Source organism: Ambystoma mexicanum, chromosome 9, assembly GCF_040938575.1.
Source record: "Ambystoma mexicanum isolate Mex_15411 chromosome 9, UKY_AmexF1_1, whole genome shotgun sequence".
NCBI lineage: Eukaryota > Metazoa > Chordata > Amphibia > Caudata > Ambystomatidae > Ambystoma > Ambystoma mexicanum.
Window position 1 is genome coordinate 154,824,942 of NC_090931.1, and position 22,312 is coordinate 154,847,253.

General features: G+C 48.2%; 1 protein-coding gene across 6 annotated transcripts in view; it reads right to left on the reverse strand.

The window, feature by feature from the left end:
* The window catches only part of ARHGEF12 (Rho guanine nucleotide exchange factor 12), a 1,284,704-nt gene that overhangs the window by 999,537 nt on the left and 262,855 nt on the right, over positions 1 to 22,312 (reverse strand). The gene's annotated exons all lie outside the window — the stretch shown is intronic.

Here is a 22,312-nt window from a genome sequence, read left to right on the forward strand (position 1 = left end):
GTCCTTGCCCGTATGAGCCAGTCGTCCAGGTAGGGGTAGACGTGGATTCCCTGCAGGCGCAGCCGCGCCGCCACCGGTGCTAGGCACTTGGTGAACACCCTTGGTGCCGATTTTAATCCGAACGGGAGGGCCTTGAACTGGTAGTTCCGCCCTTTCACCACGAACCTGAGGAACTTTCGGTGTCTTTAGAATAGGGATGTGGAAGTAAGCATCCTCCAAGACCAACGACAACAGGAAATCGCCCTCCTCCAGCTGTCCCAGCACGTGCTGGAGGGTGACCATCCAGAACTTCTGTGCCTTGATGTATTTGTTTAGTCGTCGCAGGTCCAGGATGGGACGCCATCCTCCTGTCTTCTTCACAAGGAAGTATCTTGAGTAAACTCCGGAGCCCCGAAGCCTCTTCGGGACAAGCTCGATGGCCCCTTTCCTGAGCATCGCCCTTACTGCCAACAGCAGTTGAGGGACGTGATCTTCCTTCCTGGCCAGGGGAGGAATGCAGGGGCACCTCTTCTGGAACTCAAGGGCGTGCCCCAGGGCCAGGGCGTCCAGCACCCAACGGTCGGGGGAGATGGACTCCTACACGCCGACGAACTTCGTCAGCCGGCCTCCCACCGGGGTGCTTCGGCGGGGGCCCGACCCAACGGTCAGTTCAATCTTGCTTGGAGGCCGCTTTGCCTCCTTGACCACCTTGGCGACGACGGCGGGATCCACCTGACTTGCCGCGTTCCCCTGTAGGCCTCCTGCGACGAAGACCTTGCCGCTTGACGGTACGTGGAGGAGCTGCTGCCGGCTCCGTTGGAGGCACCCTGTCTGCCTCCGGAGCTCCGAAAGGACGGCCGTCGCTGTTGGAGCATACCCAGTGCACGGGCCATCTCCGTGTCCGTCTTGAGCGGCTGAAGGGATTCATCAACCGCCTTACCAAAAAGGTTGTTCCCATCGAAAGGCATGTCCAAAACCTTGGTCTGAACGTCCTGGCGGAAATCCATCGCCTTGAGCCATCCTCGTCATCTCAGGCAAACGCCGTTGCCCAACTGATGGAAACCGGTGTCGGCGATGTCCGTAGCCACCGTAATGGCGTGGTCTGAGGCATTCTCATCTTCCTGCAAGATTTCCAGGGCCTCAGCCCTCTTGGCATCTGGAAGGAAGTCCAACAGAGGGGCGATCTTGAACCACAACTCCCTGTCGTAGCGGGCTACGATGGCCAGGGTGTTGGCCGCCTCAATGGTCATCGCTGCAGATGAGATGACCCTTCGTCCCATCGCATCAAGCTTCCTACCCTCGCCATCCGGAGGGGAGGTTGAAGTCGATGCCGATGCACACCCCCGCTTTCTTCTTGGCCGCCGCCGAAACGACCGAGTCCGGGGTAGGTTGCGCCCTTAGGCACAAGGGGGCAGCGTTGGGGACCCGGTACTTCTTCTCGTACCGGTCCCTTTTCGCAGGAGCCGTGGCAGGGTTCTTGAGGAGAGCGAGCCCCTCATCCCAGATGTCATCAAGAAGCGGTACAGCAAGGATCGTCTTCCTTTTAGCCTCGCGCCGTTGGTAAAGGAACCCCTCCTCCTTTTCCTCGGGGCAGAGCTGGAAGAGCTTGGATGCCCTGGAAATCATTGCATGGAAGGATCCAATCTCGTCGGGCGAGGACGCCCGGACAGGGGGCGACGGGGGACACGTCCCGTCGTCGTACCCATGCCTGTATCATCCCTGTGGGTAGTGGACCGGGGGGGGAAGGCAGAGAAGGCCGCAGAGGCGGGAGAGAAGGCCTAGGATGCGTCCTCCTCCTCTTAAGTGGTGGGCTCTCCAAAGGTCCTGGCTCTGGTTCCTCTGTCGGGTCTGGCTCAGGCACCTCCGTCGGGGGAAGGGGCAACCTAGTCCTTAGCTCCGAGCATAAGGATTGGATGGCTGACAAAATGGCCGCTGAGGTGTCCTGCGGCGCCGGAAACGACGGTAGCGAGGGCTCGAGGAGCCTCATCTGCATCACCGTCGCCCTCGTCGGGATCCCTCCCGATGGGCTGGGCCTCCTCCACGACTTGGATGAGCTCCTCTTCAGAGGTCGTGTCCGTATCCACGACGGCCACCAACCCCTCCCCCACCTTTTCCAATGAGGACTTCGTGGGGGTCTTCTCGATGGGCCTGAAAGACGACTTCCTCTGCGGTGGCAGGGAGACTCTGGTGCCTGAGGACGCCTCCACTGGTGTAGCCTCCACAGGCTGAGCCAGGGCCGCGGCGACATCCTCAATCGAGGTCTTAGCAGGGTGAATTAAGGCCAACGTCACCTTCTGTACGCCTGGGGCCTTCACCTTGGGGGGGGGGGGGGGGGGGGGTCCGAGCCTCGCTCCCCCTCTGCCGGAATCTTCGAGATCGACCGGGGCCTCTCCAGAAGCTTTGCCGGGTTCTCAGACTTCCTGTTACCCGAGCCAGAGCGTTGGCTCGTGGTCGATGGCGCCAGGGAGGATGCACCCTGCCTGGCAGGCAAGGAGCCCGATGTTCGGCGCTCCCGGTGCCCGCGGACTCGCGGTACTTGGCCTTTTGTTGGGCCCCCGTCGCCGGACCACCCTCACAGGACTTAGAAGACCGCTCTGACTTTTTTCTTCTCGCCTGGCGGGCTCTTACCTTCCAGCCAGTTGGCGAGACGGAGGTGGCGATCCTTCATGGTCCGCTCCGACATGTTCCCACAAAGCGCGCAGTCCTTTTCCTTGTGCGTCTTGTCCTCATGGAGACAGAAGAGGCATAACGAATGCTCGTCCTCCTTGAAAACGTTCTGAAGCTGGCATCCAGGGCAGGTCCTGAACAGCTTCCTGGGCGTCGAGCTCCCTTTTTCCTGGGCCATGTCCGGGGTAGGCCTCGGAACTTCTGGAATCCTCCAAAAGCGTAACTCGACGAAATCTTCATCCTTGAGGGGCGTAGAAACTCCGAAACGGATCCCCGTTGATCGGAAGTAGAAACGGTGGAGCTTGAGGCTCTATTTAACCGAAAAAAATGAGAAAATCTCCTGAAAAAAAGCGCAAAAACGCAGCAAAAGCTCGAGAGCTAAGCACGAGGACTCCCAAAACTTGAACATCCAGTAAAAATCTGAGGATGGCTGCCAGCGGAGGGGCTTAGGGAGAGGGCAGTCTTTGGCTCGGGGCAGTATGACCCAGAGACCAGTGATTGGTTACTACTGAGAAAGACAGATCAGAAACGAAACTGATACTGATTTTTTCTATACCGAGGATTCCCGGCCTGACGACGGGGAATATTCATGAGCATGTGAATCCATGCCAGACCACATGCTGGAGAAATGCTTTTAAAGTAAGTAATGCATGTCTTCTGATGCTCGTTAATCTGCTTAGAATCACATACTGTGCGTAGACTAGCAAGCAGTACCCGGAGTTGGATGTGGGTTGTGAGAAGGAACAGTAGTGAAAAGATGTCTTAGTACTGCTTGTCCCACCTGAGAATCAGAACTAGTATGAGTGTCTAGGCAATAGTGTTTTGTAAAGGTGTCTACACAACTCTAGGTTGCCGCTTTGCAAATGGACTCAAGGGGAACATTGCAATGAATGTTATGTAAGCCCCAGTGCCTCAAGTAGAATGTGCTCTAGGCTTGAAGGGCAGTTCTCGCTTAGCAAGAGTTTAGCAGAGTGTGATGCATTTGACAATTCACCTAGAGGTAGTGGATTTGGAGACCGGGTCTCCTCCTCTACCTGCTGCCACTGAAACCAAAAACTGATGGTCAAGTTCTTTCCATGTAAAACATGACTGCTCTGCGTACATCAAGTGTGTGCAGGCTTCTTTCTCCCATGTTTGAAGGGTTTTGAAAGAACGTTGGTAGTTGTATGGATTGGTTCACATGGAACTTTGAAAAGAATGTAGGCGCAAACCTAGGGTGAGCGCAGAACCACCTTCTCTCTGAACTGTTACAAAGGCGTCTAAAACTGAGAGCGCTTGTATTTCACTTACTCTATTAGCTATTAAAAAGGCAGTCTTGCAGGTGAGATCTTTAAGACTCACTTTATGCATGGGCTCGAAGGGAAAGTCTAGTCAACACCACATTTAGGTCCCATCCGGGAGCCGGGTTTGAAATGGGAGGGTGAATTCTCTTTACTCCCTCCATGAAAGCCTTAATAACTGGTATCTTCCACCACGACACCTTTGGTTGTGATGTAGTGTAGGCTGAAAGAGCAGCTAAGTGAACCTTTAGAGAGTTAAAGACCAGGCCCGAGTCAAGTTAATGAGTCTGGTACAAAACAATGTGTGGGAGAGCAGTCAATAGGGTTGATGCTCAGAGTTGCACCAGATGACAAACCACTTCCACTAACTGGAATAGCAATATCGAGTGTTAGGTTTTCTTGCCTCCCTGAGTATGTCCAGACATCTCTAGCACTTCAGGAGCCAGGCCGCTAAGTTCAATGTCTGCGGGCATGGGTGAAGAGTCTCCCTTTTGTCTTGCAACATGTTGTACGGGCAAGGCAGTTTCATAGGAGATAGACACATCTCCATCAGATGAGCGAATCAGGGTTGGCGGGCCCACATGGGGGCCACCAATATCATCGTGACTGGTTCCTGGTGCATCTTGTGCACCATCTTGTTGAGTGGGGGAGTTGGGGGATTGGGGGGGGAGCGTAAATAAATTTCCCTGACCACGTTATCCAGAGTCCATTCCCTTTGGAACGGTTCTGGGGGTACCTGGAGGCGTAATCTTGGCATTGAGCGTTCTCCAGAGTTGCGAACAAGTCGATCTCTGGGAAGCCCCATTCTTCAAAAACGTTGGAGACGATGTCTTCGTGTAATCGCCATTCGTACTCCATGGGTAGTGGGAAATCTCTGCGGAGTACGTCTGTCAGAAGATGGAGTTCCCCTGGAACATGTTGTGACAACAGGAACATGTGTTTGAGAGACCACTGCCAATTTTTCTGAGTCAGTTTGGACAGCCATGGAGAGCGAGTGCCCACTTGTTTATTCAGATAGTGCATGGCCATGGTGCGGTCTGTGAGGATCAGGACCGTCTTTCCCTGCAGTTGTGTCTGGAAAGCTTTCAGTGCTTTGAATTCTGGTAATAGTTCCAACAGGTGTATGTGGTTGGATGCTATGTCTGACGACCAAACTGTGTACGGTTTGTTGAAGCAGGTGAGCTCCCCACCCTGTGAGAGATGCGTCTGTAGTTAGAGTGGTCTCCACTGCGGGGTTGGTGAAGGATTTCCCCTTCAAGAGTTTGTCCCTCGACCACCACCGTAGCGAAAGAATGAGGGCTGGCGAGACAACCACTAGATCGGCCCATTGTCCACTGGCCTGACACCACTGACTGTTGAGCCACTCCTGCATTGTACGCATGCGCAAGCGTGCATGAGGAACCAAGTAAATGCCATCATTCCCAACAGTCGCATAGCCTTGCATACCGTCACCTCTCTACTGGCTACATATTGAGGGATTTGAAACAGCATGTTTTCGACCCTCTCGTTTGGAGGGGAAGACGAGCCCGTCCTTTGTCCGAATTAAGAGCCCCTATGAACTGCTTGACCTGACTGGGGTCTAGGCTGGATTTTTTCTCGTTGATGGAGAATCCCAGACTGAATAAAATATCTATTGTTCTTTGGGTATTTGACAGACAGGTTTCGTAAGAGTTCCCTGTTATGAGCCAGTCGTCGAGGTAAGGATAGACCAGGATGGATTGCCTGTGCAGGTGTGCTGCTGCTGCCACTGCTAGTACCTTTGTAAATACCCCTGGTGCAGAGGCTATGCCAAAGGGTAGTACTTTGAATTGATAGTCTTTGTCTTGTATCATGAACCTGAGGTATTTTCTGTGTGCCGGCAACATTGAAATATGAAAGTAAGTATCTTTCATGTCCAGTGTTGCCATGTAATCACCTGTGAGAGCAGAGGAATAACTTCCTGCACAGTGACCATGCAGAACATTTGTGGTTTTATGAATTTGTTCGCTGGGCGCAGATCTAATACAGGGCGAATGGTGAGATCCTTTTTGGGTACAAGGAAGTACACTGAATACAAACCTTAGTTTACCTGTGAAAGTGGAAGAACCTCTATGGCTTCCTTTTCTTGTAGTGTCTTGAACTCTTGAAGAAAGATACGCAGATGGTCTGGTGATAGTCATCTTGCGCATGGAGGTCTGAACGTTGGGGACTGGCTGAACTCTATACAGTACCAGTGGGCCACTGACTTCAGCACCCACTGGTCTGTAGTTATCCCCTCCCATGCCTGAAGGAATGATGTTAAGCGGCCCCGACCGGGGAGGCATGGGAGGAGATCCGAATCTTCGGGTCATTTTTAAGTTGAGACCGGGGAGCCTCTGGGAGTAGAGTTCCTTCTTTTCCCACAACGCTGACCCCTTTGGGGATACTGGGTGGTGTATCCGCTGGTTCCCTGTGGAGAGGACCAATTGTTTCCAGAGGTGTACTGGCGTTGAGGGAAGCGTTGGCCACGAAAAAAAGGCGCCTGGACCGTGATCCTCTCCTTGTGGAGGGTCTTTGTGCGATTTGATCTAGCGTCTTCAGGGTGTCGTGCTCCTCCTTTGCGATATCGAGAACCTCGTCTACCGCTCTTCCAAATAGGTTGGACTCTACCAAGGGTTTATTAATAAGTGACGCTTGCGTTTCTGGCTTGAACCCTGAGTTTCTTAGCCACACGTGTCTTAAGAAGTGTGCCCTGAGCCAAAGAACGACCTGCTGACTCAGCGTAATCCAAAATGTTCTTAAGTATACTTGTCTGCCCTCGATTACCATGGCCAGAAGACGGGTCCGTAGAGGTTCAGGGACCTCCTGCAGGCCTTCCTGTAGCAAGGCCCATTGAGCGTCCGCTTAGCTGGCTAACAAGGTGGTATTCTTAGCGATGCGTGTAAAAAAAGCTGCTGCAGCCGTGATCCTCTTTCCTAGGGCGTAGAGTCTTTTACACTCTTTGCGAGGGGGTGCCTCCCCGGGTTGACAGGGGAACCCCTGCTCTTTTCCTTGTAGTGGTCACCACCCGAGAGTCTCAGGTGGAGTGACCTCTGATACAAAGGGGATGAGAGGGGCAAGGCCGAAAAAGCTTTTCTATCCTCGGATTAACTGCTCTTGTCAGCGCAGGTGTTACTAACAAGGGAGCCAGATGCTTTTTAATCGAGTTGAGGAGAGTAATAGCCTGGCTGAACGGTGGCTTCTCTTTAAGAATATCCGCCACCAAGTCAGCTTCAGGAACAGCTTCATCGGTGGCAATTTTGGAATGTTCTGCTGCTTTGCACAACATGGCGTTAAACTTCATATGATGGTCCACTGGAGAGGGCTGTCTAGTGGGAGTAGTCTGGGGGGAATCCAAACACAGGGCATCAGGATCTGGTGAAGGGTTTGGAAACCGCCAAGGCTGAGGGTCACCCATATCCGGGTTTTCCCCCATCCCTCTATGGGGTCATGCATATCCTCAGGATCGATGAAATGATCTTCATCCCGAGTGTCTGCAGGTACTTCCTCCTCAGTGAGGTCATACCTGTACACATCCTCCTCCTGAGAGGAGGTCAAAGAGTTTTGGAAATTTAGCCACAGGGTCCAAAAGGCTTTCTTCCCGTGGTCTTTTGGGGGTGCATTGCTCTGAGAGGGTAACAAACTTGTCAAGCCTATCCATACAATCCTCAAATCTTTCCCTAATCCAAACAGAAGACCCAGAGGGGTCTAGAGGTGGAAAGTGCTCCTGTAAACTATCCTCTGCCGACAAACGTCGAGGTTTTTGTCTCAACGCCATAGAAATACCTTCTTTGCATTCCAAAATCTCCTCCCGGGGACAGACAGAGGTGGCGTGTCCCTGTGCTTCTTAGACTTGGCGGAGGGTGCCGGTATTCCCCCTAGACTATCTTTGGATTTCGACAGATCCTTGGCCTTTTCGATAGGCCTCTGCAAATCGTTTGACTACTTCCTATGAGCGTCGGCTGAAACAATTCTTGCAATGCTTTCGGCAACGACCTCCGCAGAAGGGATACGCACAGCCTCGGCCTGCGGTTGTGTAGTTTTCAGCAGAGCCGGGGGCTTGTCACCGGAGGATGCCTTCTTCGGCAGAGCTGGGGCCTTGTTGTCGGCGGACACCTTCTTATGAAGCATCTCGACGGAACTTGGAATATTGGGGAGTAGCGCTCTTTGTTTTTGAGTGCCCGGTTGCTAGGCGCATATGTGGCTGTGGGGAGGGCTGCCGATCATAACGGTCGGCGGGCACGTCCGGAACCTCCGGTGTGTCCGTTGGCGCTATGGTCTTTTGACTTTGTCGAAGACTGGCCGGGGGTTGTGTGTTTAGTGATTTGCAAATGTTAGTCTGTCGCCGGGGTGTATATTCCCCATAGCAGTGCCTGAGCTGTGCTTGGCGGGGTCGGGGACAGACGACGCGGAGCGGGAGCGCTCTGTAGAACGGTCAACGACCTCCGGGTCGGAGGTATGCTCGTCACTATTGCCCTCATCGCACTGGACACTGCAGCAGTGGGAGATGACTCTGCCTTCAACATCCCATAGGTCGCCCACCGCTTGACACAGCGTTCCTTCATTGTTTTAGGACAGAGGAGCTTGCAAGCCGCACAACCTCCGTTGTGATCAAGGGGCAAGCAACGGTTACACCATCGATGCTCATCTCTTTAAGGAAATTTGCCCTTGCAAATGGGGCAAAACCTCAATAGAGTGCTATCCATAGCTGAGGATAGGGAAAGTGACAAATACCAAAGAGGAAGGAAAGGGAAAGGCATTCTCAGATTTTACAGGAATGTCCACCGCGACCCCGCTCTCCCTACTGTGTGGGCCGGCTGGAAGGCCCGGCCACGTGGTCAACAGCGCCGACTGGATCACCGTCTGTCAAAGATCCATTGGAGGTTTTGGCAGAGATCCGGAACAGCAGTCGAAAGGAAGGGCGGTTAGGGTGATCTGAAATATCATAATATATTCGACCAAAGGTTGATGGAACAATTTGCAATGTCTCTGGACGAGCTCCGCTTAAGGCAACCAGTATACTGGGCGGATAAAAAAACAATCTGAGGGACCTCGACGTGCGAGTGATTTTGGGTACACTACACATCACGATAGGATAGTGTTGCAGGCATGCCCTTGTCGACGTCCCCTTTCGAATCTCTAAAGACAAGATGCAATACTCCGCACGGACCACTGGATGTCGGACTATACACAAAGCATGAGATTCTAAGCAGATTAACAAGCATCAGAACTGTCTTTACTCTAATGCGGTCATTACCTCTTCTGGATTCCCACAGGAAAATTGTGTGTGGCGTTTTTGTATTTGTGCACTGTTGAATTGTGTGCTTGTCAAACTTGTATGGCTTCATAGCCAAAATAAAGTTCAATGACGATGAAACTAAAAACAAAATCATGAAAAAAGGAATGAATAAATGTCAATGAATAAATGTGTTGGTGACAAGCCAGCATCTGGTGACAAGTGAATCGGCACACATTTGTAGACTCTTCGACCAAAGTCTCAGATTGCGCCTTCAAATACATTTCACAAAAGCTTTTCAGTTTTCAGGCATTTCACTTCTTTCATTAGCATCTCTAACAATACCTCGTTGACCAGTATCGACAGCCGCCATCTCTAGAATGTTGTTTCCCTTTTCCCAGTAACTTGCATAATCCTTTCAATCCTATCAAGGTTACCACTCTAGGCCCTTCGTCAGTAGCTCCTGCTCTCCTTCATTTTGTCTTTACCATCTCACTAGTTATGCTGCTATGTCCCGCTCTCTCCCTAAAGTATACATGTTCTATGCCTCTGGCTAACTCCCCGCACCATGTTTCAACCCTATGGTTTGCTTTGTTTCCGTCTGTGTCCCCTGTTCTCACCCATGGGGCTTCCTTGGATGTGTCAGTGTCTCCCTTCCTCTCCCCTTGGGGATCCTTATTTGGTCTTGTACCATCTGCTCTCATACAAGTGTTACTTTGGTTTTGCTAGTTAAAACAATTCCTATTTTTGGGATTCTAGAGCCATTTTTTCAGGCCCCTCAACTTTGTTTTTCCCTTTATTTTTTTGGATCACTTGCTTATTTTTGATGTTCAGACTGATTTTCCCAGAGGTCTCCCTGCCATTGCAACCCTTTTTACCTTACTTTAGGTATCTATTATTGGCCGCCCCCAACTCACACTCCCACGGGCGATTTTAGCACCCTAAATTGGTTTTAGGGAGTAGGCTGGTGGCAGCAATAGTTTAGTTTTGATTCAAAAGAGGTGCAAGCATTTTTACTGCATTGATAGCCCATTGTACCTTTTTTGTAGACTCTGGGTCACCAATGCACTTCTTTATGTTTAGAACATTTGATTAGATAAGTATGTAAGCAAATAGTACAACAACAAGCAAATCATTTTTAAAAAAAATATTTTCTGAAACACTTCTCTCCATATTATATTTTAGTGTCCCCTTTGTACAGGGCAGCCAAGAGGCAAAATAGCCATTCTGACCATGTTGGCTCTTTCTGAGTCCGCATAGCCTCCATATTAGCCTAAACTGGTTTAAGCCATTATGTGTCCCTGGGCTCTTACTCTCTCTTCCAGTGGGGGAGGTTTAGACCGAGTGGCAGTCCGACTGAAAAACCAGTACAGTTGGTCATCCAATCCTTTGCCCCAGCCCCCTCTCTAGTGATTGTGATGGCCTTTGGCCAGCCGCATTCTGGAGTGGTACTTAAGATCATGGCAGGTCCCTGCGTTGCTCTTACTTGGAAGCACCTGGCCTACAGACATGCTGAAGACCGTTTTCCCCACAGATAACAGATATTTGTAACCCTTACTTGGCCATACTGGATAGGTACGCTGGTTGGGGCATTCTGCCTCTGGAGGTCCAGTCTGGGCTTCCTGAATTCTCCTGTTTATTTTACCTCCTCTACAGGGTTGAGCCTTCCATGCTCAAACTGTTTGCTTTCTGGGCTGTTTACCATTGCTTTCTGCTGTTTACAACCAAGACCTTCCATTAGACTATAGGTCACCACCATCACCTAGAAGAATGCTGGGACACCAACAACCATCCTGAACTGCTGCTTGGGATATTTGAAGGCATCTCCAGCTGTTATTCCTTTCATGCAGCAGTTTTCTGCTAAGCTGCCACCCTGCTTTATGCCCGGAGCTACAAGAAGAACAAGTTACTTACCCCTGGTAACGTTCTTGCAACTGGATGTTCCTCCTATGTATTCCTTATGTTATGATCTCTCTGATATCCAGCTTAGCTGCTTCAGATTTATTTTCCTAGCAGAAGGCACTGTGCATCGATGGCTATCGACTCGTTGTCCCTTGGAGGCCTCCGTCTAAATGTCGACATCACTGAAGGAATATATAGCAAGCGCAGCGTCCGGTGGCTTCAGTTCCGTTTTTACAAATGTAGGATTTATCCCATACCTGACAGTTACTCCTCCTGAGAGAGCGCAGACTGTAACAGCAAAGGAAATTCTACTGTGGGGTAGGTTTGGAGGGGCGATGAGGAATACGTGGGAAGAACGTTATCTGGGTTAAGTAACTTGTGCTTCTAATGGATTGTGTCCCCCCACATATTCCTTATGTCATGAGACTCCCAAAGCAGTTTCTAGTATTTCTGGAGGAGGAAGTCGGAATGTTTATAACCATTTAATAGTTCTCATGGGTTTGTGTGCACGGAATGCAACACTGCTTTACCAAATAGGTTTTCCCGGCCTGAGGAAGAGTCCAAACTGTGATGTTTGGTGAAAGTATGTACAGACGACAATGTGGCAGCCGCACACATTTTTTTTATTGGTACTCACCTCTGTAATGCAGAGGAAGTCGCTGTGCCGCTGGTCAAATGAGTCCAAAGGCCTTCTGGAGGATCTTTTCCTGCCAGTCTGCAGCTTTCAGATATGGCCAGTATTATCCATCTGTATAATGTCTGTTTAGTGATGGCCGTACCCAATTTGTGGCCTGAGTAGCCAACAAACAAATGGTCATGTCATCTCATTTTTGCCATTCTGGTGATATAGAAGCTTGCTGCACGTTTAGGGTCAAGCCTGTGAAGCCTCTCCTCTTCCTTCCCAGGGTGCAGAGGAGGGTAAGATGATGGTAATGTTATCTTCTGAGCCAGATGGAATTCAAAAACAATGTTGGGTAAAAAGGTGGGTTTCACCTTGTCCTTATAAAAAATAGTGTAAGGAGGCGTGCAGGATAAAGCCTGAAGCTCACTCACCCTTCGGGCAGATGTAATGGCTACTAAGATGGTTTTTAGGATTAGCAGCCTCAAAGGACAGGAGTGTATAGGCTCGAAAGGACCACACATGAATTTCAACACCAAGTTGAGATCCCAAACCGGGACTTGAAAAGGGATTGGAGGGGAAAACATTTGTCAATCATTTTAGGAATTGTATTATTAGAGGGATTTTGAAGGTAAAAAAAAAACATCCTCCGAAGTGCGCCTAAATATAGAAAGCGCTGCAAGATCTTCTTTAATAGAACCAATCTGGAGCCCCAGATTAGCTAGGTGTAACAAAAAGGAGAACACCATAGGTGTATTACATGTAAATGGATCAACATTCTTATCTCTACACCAGCTGCAGAATTTGTTCCAACGGCACAAAGACTTAGTTGCTGGCCTTGTGGCTGAAAGCAAAATCTCCATTACATCATCAAGGAGGTCCCAATCTTTGTATCTCAGCCTCTCAGAAACCATGCGTGAAGGATGAGCGTCTTGATCTCTGGATGGAGAACCCGACCCTCCTCTGGCAAGAGAAGGTTCTCTCTTTGTGGAAGACGTATTGGAGGGCAGATGGACATGTCCAGAAAGTCTGGTACCACATCCTCCTGGCCCAATCCGGAGCAATTAGGATAATGGATTTCCCAAACTTTCTCAACCCCCTGATGACTTGAGGAATGACTGGGATTGGAGAAAACACGTACAGGAGTAGAAATTCCCAGTTTCCCAGTCCACCACAAACGTGTCTCCTAGAGCTCCTCTTGGGGGAAATTTCCTGGAGCAGAACAGTTCACACTTCCAGTTGACACTGGTCGTGAACAAATCCACTTGAGGGGTTCCCCAAAGGGCGAAGACCTCTTGAAGGATTTCCTGAGCTAGTTTCCACTCGTGGAAGACTGTGCTCTGCCTGCTCAGAGCGTCTGCCACTGTATTCTCCACTCCGGCTAGGTGAACTGTCGATGGGGAGATCCCCTTCTTTGGTTGCCCAGTACCACAGCTGAATTGCCTCTCTGCAAAGTGGCAGTGACCCTACACCACCTCTTTTGTTGAGGTAGTACATGGCCACAGTGTTGTCCGTCATTATTAGGACATTCTTTCCCCATACAGAGGGCAGAAAGGCCTTCAGCGCTAGTCTGATTGCCCTCAGCTCCAAAAGGTTGATGTGTAGTTTGAACTCTGATGGAGATAAACGACCGCTGATTGTCAGATTGTTGGCGTGGGCTCCCCACACCATGAGTGAGGCGTCCGTCACTACGGTTATCTCTGGCCATGGTTGCCAAAAATGTTCTCCTTTTAGAATGTTCTCCTGTTAGGCCCACCACCAAAGGTCCTGTGAGGCACTGCTCGGAATCTGTAGGAGGTCTGGCATCCTGCCTGAGAATTCAGACCACTGAATCCTGAGAGCCCATTGGAGAGATCTTATTCTCAGGCAAGGCTCTGGCACCAGAAGAATGCAGCATGCCATGAGGCAGAGCAACCTTAGCAAGTCGAAGGCCGGAAGACGCTGGGCACTCTGGAATTTGGTGACGATCTGCAGAAAGTCTTGACCCCTCACATCTGCTGGCAAGGCTTTTTTTCCAGGGATGCATGCAGGACTGCTCCAATGAATTGGAGCCTTTGAGGTGGTATCATGTGAGACTTCAAGTTGAGGGAGAAGCCCAGTCTGAAGGGAGTGACGGGTGGAGCCGAGATGTACCAGGGCCTGTTCGGTGGAACTGGCCCTCATCAGCCAATCGTCCAAGTAGGGGTAAACATGAATCCGTGACCCCCTCTCCTGAGATTTGCTGCCACTACTGCCATTAACTTGGTGAAAACCCTCAGGGCAGAGGTCAGCCCAAAACTCAAAACTGATGAGAACCGCCAATGGCGAACCTCAGGTACTGTCAGTGCTTGTGATGGATCAGCACATTATGATACAATGATAACATCCAGTCCTGAAGCTGGAGGGCCTGAAGGATCTGAGAAAGGGTAACCATCGTGAACTTGTCCTTCCTGAGGAACTTGTTCAAGTTTAAGTCCAAGATGGGTCTTGATCCTACATCCTTTTTTGGTATTGGAAAATACGGGGATTACCAACCCTTGTTCCTCTCCGCTACAGTTACTGGTTCTATAGCACCTTTCTCTAGCAGCGTTAAAATGTCCTCCATAAGGAGCAGATCTGGAACTTTGAAAGGGCTGTTCCCCGGTGGATGACTCAGGTTTTTTCAGAAAGGGAACCCTGGGCAACGGTTTCCAATACCCATGCATCTGAAGTAATAGCCTGCCATTCTGTGAGATGCTGTGACAGACTCCCTCCCACTGCAGTCTTGTGAACTATGTCCTCAGAGTTTTTGGGGCGGCTGACGCAGTTGCTGATGGCAAAGTAGCCGCTGCTGAGGTGGTCTTTTAGTACCTCTTCCCAGTCCACCAGGGGCAAATCTTCTTTGGTCCCTTTGAACTAGCTGTCCTCTGCCTCTTTTAAATGTGGAGTAGTGACGAAATGACCTACCCCTCCAGGATTTGGAGGTTGTCTAATCACAGCACCAAGGGATTTGGCTGCTGCCTGTGAAGTCTGCAGTTCCTCCAAACTTTCATCAGCCTTGCCACCGAACAAATTAGTGATGTCAAAGGGCATGTCGAGCAATCTGGATTGTATGTCCAGAGCAAGTCCTGACTTTCTCAACCAGGCAACCCTGCGCATAACTGTTCTAGCCACCATTGCTCGGCTGATACTGTTAGCCGAGTCAAGACCAGCCTGGAGGGATTCCCACAGTGTACTTTCCATCCTTGACTGTTTAATAACCTGTCTCGTTCTTCCCCTTCGGGGATGTGGTCAGCCGCCATGGATATACACTCCCAAAGGGTGCGAGTGAAACGTGCATGTGGCATTTGCCGACTTCATGGCCATACTTCCAGCCGAAAAAACATTTTGGGCTAGAGCATCGTAACGCGTATCATCCCCATCGGGAGGGATAGTAGGGTAGGCATTTTGTCTAGTGGTTGAGGTGGCAGCTTGTACCACCAGACTCCAGAGTTGGGTGTTTTGATAAATAATAGGGATCACTGCTTGACACCATGTATTGATACGTCAGCTTCTCGTTGACAGTCGGATGGAGTTCAGGCGACTCCCAATTGGTAGCTACACGCTTTTGCAAAGCTGCATGAAATGGAACAATTGGGTCTTCCCGAGGTCCCCTGTCCAGAATGTCGGTCAAGTCATCTTGTTCAAAAACTGGACTTGGTATAGCCCATCCCATATATTCAACTACCCTCAACATCAACTGCCTGTAGGTAACCTCTGCATGATCAGATGGATCTGATCTGCCAAAATCTACCTCTGGTGTGGTGGCCAAACCACTGGCATCATGCAGGCACTCTTGAAGATCCTTTATTCTGGACTCTTCAAAAATTAGGGCCTATGGGACTGATGGCGGGACATACTGGAGGCCAAAAGGTCTAGACTCATCTGATGGCGCTCCGTCCTCATAAATGAGGAAAGTGACTTGAAAAAAAATCAGCCCTAGGCAGAGGTGTAAATGTTTTCTCCATAGTACACGAGAAGGACATAATATTGGTGGACAAGGGCCGAAATCGCAAAAACTGTCGACAGCTTCGATGGTGTCGATGACTTAGACGTCTGTAGCATCAAGGAGCTCGAAGCGTCGATGGACTTTCATTAGTTTTTGGCACCGATGACTCATCTTTCAGCGCCAATGGCCTTGATGAAGAGTCTCTCGGCGCCGACGGCTCAGTCCTCAAAGGGACTTTTGCTCGAGGGATCCTTAGACCACTCTCGATGAGTTGCCCCTGCTGGGTCCGAAGGCGCACAGCTTTTATGTTCATCAGGTCTTTCGACCGGAGCATGGCTTGACTGTACTCGAGGGGGGGTCAAGGCCACATTCTCAAACACCTTCATTATTTTAAGTCTAAACACATCCCACTCATATGGGGAGGCAGTTTTAGTTGGGCATACGACCCGTTCCAAAGAGGAACTCTAAGACGTCGAAGATGGCGACCAATGGTGCAGTTTCTTCAAATGTCTAGACGATGACAAATGGTGGGAACCACTTTGCGATTGGGATCGTTTATTTTTCTTACGGCGAGGAGAAACAGTTCTCGACTCATCCGAAGTCTGTCTTTTCGACAGAGTTGAAGGGGATTTATGGGTCCTACCTGCCATAAGTGTCCCTCTGCGCTCTCTCAGGGCTTTTGGCGTCTTGGACAGGCAGTCCTAACACTGATGAAGATGAGTGGATCCCAGACACCGCAAGCATATTCTGTGGGTGTCCGTAACATCTTCGAACTGCAGTCACTGCATTTTTTGAAAACCGACTTCAGGGTAGAAGACGCCGATGACTAAGCCATTTTCTTGAAGAGTTTCTAAGATTTCACTTTGCAAAGGAACGAAGCGTACCGTATCCAAAGCGTTAGTGCGAAAAACTGAACTGAAGGCAGCGGACGCTGTGCGTGCTATACATAACCTTGGTGACGTCGACATCGAGACGGAGGCTTCCGATGGACATCGAGTCGACAGCCATCGATGTGCAGAGCCCTCTGTTGGAAAGAAAACTCTGAAGCAGCTAAGCTGGATATGGGAGATATAGGATAAGGAATATATGGGAGGCCACAATCCATTCGAATTCTACTTCATAGGTTTCATCTTTCCTGGCTATTCCTCACCGGATTCTTCATTCCAGACTTGAAGGTCAACATCATGGGAAGGATGTCTATTTCTTTTTCTGGGTGAGCACTGTTGCTGACCCAGGGTGCAAGCCCCTGGACACTGGATCCTGGACACGGCACATAGGAAAGAAACATGTACTTATCCAGGTTATTTCACCATGCGGGAGCAGTTTGACAAAGCTACCTATGTGAGCACTTGCCGTCTGGGACCTGGGTTGGGCAATTACTAAATATACTCTGCCTCAGGGGTCTGTTTGGTCCAGGGTAAAGATTCTCTGAAGGTGGTTCTCAACAGCATTTCCCATTGACTTACATTGAGGTCCTCCTGCATCTTCCTCTGGGGCTTCTGGCTCAGCCCTTGATCTCTTTATTAAGGGTCTTCCCTGGTCCTCCATTAAAGCAGATGGTCCATTGACTTTTAACCTATAAAGAGTCTTATGAACATTTTAACTATCCCGGAAGACTCCTTAAGTGACTAGGGGGTACTTACCTGTGCCTGGACACTTTTCTTGTATCCATAAAGGGTTCAGTGAGCGCCGGACCAGGAACTTGAATTTTGGGACTTGCCTTTGATTTTTTAATGTATTTTTAAAGTCATATCTGCATTTCTCTCATTGTGAAGGTATAATTTAGGCGACAGTGAACATTTCCTTTTCCTGAAGCATATTGCAACGGTTGTTTCTAAATATGAATCTTTAATTGTTGGAGGCCTTTAGGATTTGAAATGTTTCCTACCCTCTATCACTATGCTTAGTTGTCATGTGTGCATTTGTATTGTATGTAGTACTATGCTCTACCGGGCCAAAAGTAACATGGTGTCAGTGTAAGCCTAAGAGATTGTAAGACTAATTTTCCTACTGTTAAAATTTCTACTTCCCTTTACCTCCTTTCCCCCTACCTATACACGTGTTAGGTCCTCCCACATATAGCATGGCTGGGCTGTGTCTTTAGGACACTCTAGATGAATGGGCAAGCCGAGAGAAATTTTACCTGCTTCCTAGGTTGTGTGGATAACTTGCTCCCATCCTCTGGCTGGTTATTTATGTATCCAAGATAGTGAGCTTAAATAAAGGCAGTGGGTTGAGTGAGGGGAGGCATCTTAGACATTTTTTAAAATGAACTGTATTTGTAATACTATTATTATGAACTAGATCTGTAACAAATGTATATAATTTTCATTCTATTGATGTAGAGTAGTTTCTAGCACGAACAGTGTGAACTAATTGCTCCTTTGTGTCAGCCATCTAGTTCTACCTGGGAGTAAAGACTTGCCCATCTGTGCAAGTTACTTACCTTTAAGAGAGGCTTGGTTTCCCTTTTTTCTCAGGTGTGTTAGTCCCCAAAAAAGTCAGTGATTGTATATCCAAAAAAGGATGCAAAAAAATGGGCTTAACAGCAGTGTTTCTCTTATTTGTGCCCTACTCTAAACCAAGGATTTATAATATTACCAGGGACTAGTGTCCTTATCATCCGAGTTTCCTTGATGTTGATAGCAGTGTCCAATTTTCAACTACGATTAGTTTTGCCAATGGAGTATACTCTCCCAGTTGGAATTCTCTCTCCATTCTTGGTCTCCCATCTTGCTTTGCCTCCATCGGCTGCCACTGCACCAGCTTCAGCAGGTTATGCCTAGGTTACTGCAGAGACTCCTTCATTTTTGCAATGTCTTCTGTTCTTTCCTTTGGTTTTCCCTCACGTGTAACTTCTCCGCACATCAATTAGTAGCCTGGGTTTCAGCAGTGTCTCCTGCACGTCCCCTGGGGTTTCTATGGATTTCCCATCATCGCCATCTCTTCCTTTTAGTTTACCAACATGCTTTGCCAGCGTCTTCTGTCCCTGCCCTTAGGCTTCCTTGTTTTAGGGACAAGGTCTTGTTGGTTTATTTTAGTTTAGCCAGTTTATCCTGCTTCATTGCAGATTTCTGTGGCTTTGTCAGAAACACCTATTCAACCCCAACCCCTCGAGTTTCTTTTGTACTACCAGTATAACCCAAGCTTCCCCTTAGATTACTTTGAATTTACCAGTGCCCCCTGTTCTTCCAAGCCAGTTTTCTTGGTTTTGTCAATGCATCCTGCCTTCTCCCTTGAAACAGTGTGGTTTTGTTTTCACCTTGTGCATCTAAAATAGGGTTTTTTGGTTATGTCAATGTTTTCAGCTTTCTCCCCTTAAGCTTGCCTCGTTCTTCAGTGTGTTCCGGCCCACTCTTCTGGCTTTTGCTACTTTTGTAATGTCCCCTCACCTCCCAACACCTTTGATTCCTTTAGTGTTGCGTGTGTCAACCCCTCTAATTCCCTTTGAAGTCTATTGGTATTTTATTGTTTCTCAGGTTCCAAAGGCAACTCTTTAGTTTCAGTGGTTTGAACAAGGTTTCCTGGTTTCATGAACATAATTATTATAGCTTTACCATGGTCGGCTTGATTCTCTTGGCGTGTGATCTCTCATCTCACCCTTTTATGTCTATTTGGTTATGCCATTACTTCATGCTGTAATACACTGGTGTCAGTTTCTCCAAATTGGAGAATGTCTGCTCCTTTCCTTCCTGGCTTTATTCAGGTTTACTAGTATTGCTCTAGTGTCACTTATGTCTTGCTCTCCCTCTCCAGTCCTACAAAAGTCACTAGTGCTCACCACCTACCAATACTACTTGTATGCAATATGAGTGCCGTTGGTAATAGTGCTTGCCACTTAACGTCTCCTGGGAGTGGAAATCTCCTCTTACTTTGTTTTTCCCCAGTACTTCCTGTACTAGCCACCAAAGGTCAGACAGACATTGATATTACCTTGCATGCTAAGATGCTTACCACACCGCATCTTTTTGGCTGCCCCCCCCCCACTTCATTTACTATTGTGTATTGTATCGAAGCTAAGACACTTGCACACCTTTCAAGTTTTACAGCAATTGTTACAATATGGCAAGCTATCATCTAATAAGGAGATAAAAGAAACAAATGCATAAAAAGGAACACCAGCACCTCGTCAACCCTGTTCCAGTGTTAAAGTTAGAGGGTTAATGCTCAACCACCAGCAAGGAAGATTATTATAACATTTCAATATCAAGACTCTGCAACTGCTAGCAATAATTCCAAAGCAAACAGCTGCTTCCTACGGAGCAAGGGACAGGAGAGGACAAAGGTAGCTGCTGTGAGGGGGAAGGACTGATGTGGCCAGATTTGAAAGAATATGGACATTCTACTGAATTCCTGGCAAATGCACAGGAAAAACTTTGGAAAGGAAGCATTACTAACACTAAAAGCTGGAAAGTATTGAGACTTGAGAAAAAGAAGAGTGATTCAATGTAAAACCAATTACTGGTTTCAGCAGCCACATTTTGCAATGGACATCTGCGGCAGTGTGCAAGTGCTGTTACGAAGAAAAACAAAACACCCAAAACAACCCAACAACGTTTAACTTTCATTTTGTGAGCATTGTTGTTGCACCAAAAGCCAAATGGCCTTCCAGGCACTAGTATGACTGGTGGATCCATAAGACATTTATCCAACGATGGAGCAATAAACCATTAAATAAGATTTGGTCTTGGTGGGTGTGCATGTTCCCAAGCAGGTCATAGAATATCTTGCCTGCTCATCTATCCTGACAACCCCAGAGCAATTCTATTCATTTTGCAGACTGCTTGTCAGTCAAATGACACCACAGGATGGTGAATGCTACATTAGAATTTTAGCCTGCTTATGCATGTTCAGTTTAATGCTTAATGCTCTGAAGACCAACAAAGGCATAGATATGTGTATGCAGGAATGCCAAGTAATCGTGCATCTTTAGGTTTGAATTGAAGATCCATGTGATACAATCCATACATGGTAAACACTGGCTCGCATTTACCCAACCGATACCCACTACAGAGCTTTAACCTGGCTCCACATCCCCAAAAGATTTCATATCATATGGTTTACATAAGAGAGCATTATTGCCCCCAATAACATTAACTCTGATGTGGCCTCAATGTTCTTTTAATTATGGATATAAAATACTGACCCTCTGTCCGGGAGTCCCTCACCAAGGAGGAAAGGGAAGAACATTCTTCAGCAGAAGTATACAGTAGTTCCTGGCTAAGGATACTAACAAAGACGCTAATCTTCATGAGGACTATGGTCAAGAACATAGTGGCCTCTGCATACACTACCAGGCATGATGATGATGTACTAGTCTACTTTAGAACGCCATGTCCTTCTATAGAAGAACTTTGCAGGCATTGCTACATAGCCACACAAAGACACATACTCAACATATTACAAATGGATCCCTTGATTACATTTATACCCCTATACTCTGGTATAAATTACAATATTTACTGAGTGTGATGTGTGCAAATGTAAGTGGAAGGTGCTGGCTTCCACATTATGAGGATGCAGTTACCAGCTCATGGGGCGACGCTTGCTTCTGTCTGCAGTTCCCTATGCTTCTAAACCCTCAAGGTATCCTGGCTTTTGTTAGTCAATCACCTTAATGAAATCTGAATAAAAACACTTGAATGCAATATATTTTCCTTCCAGAAAATTTGCCATCTGGTCTTTGTACTCATTCTCTTCCCTCGAGCCACTGAAAGACTTTATAGCAGTTGGGGGCCTCATTGTTTGCACTTTGCTTACCAATTGTACACTTGCGTGAGCTGAGAGCTGCCATTATAAAAGACTAAACTATGTTCTTGCAATGGTTAACTGCTTCCCTCGTGTTGCTGTGAACCAAGTACATCCCCATTCCTTTCCATTAGCATTCGCGTTATCCTTCTTGCTGCATCCTGTGAAGGCACGCCTATCTCACCTTAGAGTTCCAGATAGATGCCAACCTGCATTCCCTTCAACACCGACGCTTGTTTTGTATTCAGACGTATGGTGCTGGTCTTCTCTGCACTGCGCTTGTTGGAAGTATACAAGCATTGTAATGGCATCTCTGTATTCTTTGGCGATAACAGATACCCCTTAGCAATCTTCAGCTAACTCCATCTAGCATTAGAACCATCACCTACTTCAAAACTCGTGTACAGAGTTTTCACAGACTGCCAAGTTAGTTTAAGAGATAGCTTTGCTAGCTCAGCTTGATTCATTTCTTTTTTAAACTCATTACAAGTATGTTTGCTATATCTCCAATCCCCTGGTTCAAGCACAAGTCCAATTTTCCTTAGAGCTTGCTGATATCATACCAGCTGTCCTCTGCTCCATGCGATGATCCATCCATCCATCCTCTCTTGTACTTCCATTGTTTACCCGTGGTGCAAGCGAGCCTGAAAAAGCCAATGAGGAGGCTCTGATAGTTAACCAAATACAAAGGCAAGATTTGCTTTTTCCCACTGTAAGGATGGTTTGCACTAGTAAAGCAAACTGCTGCATCATGGCTTTGTGGTGGCTTTGCAAGCCCCAAGAATCATCACACTTGACCAGCAAATAAACAAGTCAAATGTAGTTTGACTATTGTGTGCTTTATTAATTAATGCTAATCAAGTTATCCTATTGCCACCCGTCGGCACTCATTTCCTTCCTATGGTGTTCCCTTTAAATAGTTCCTCCTTTTAGTCCCT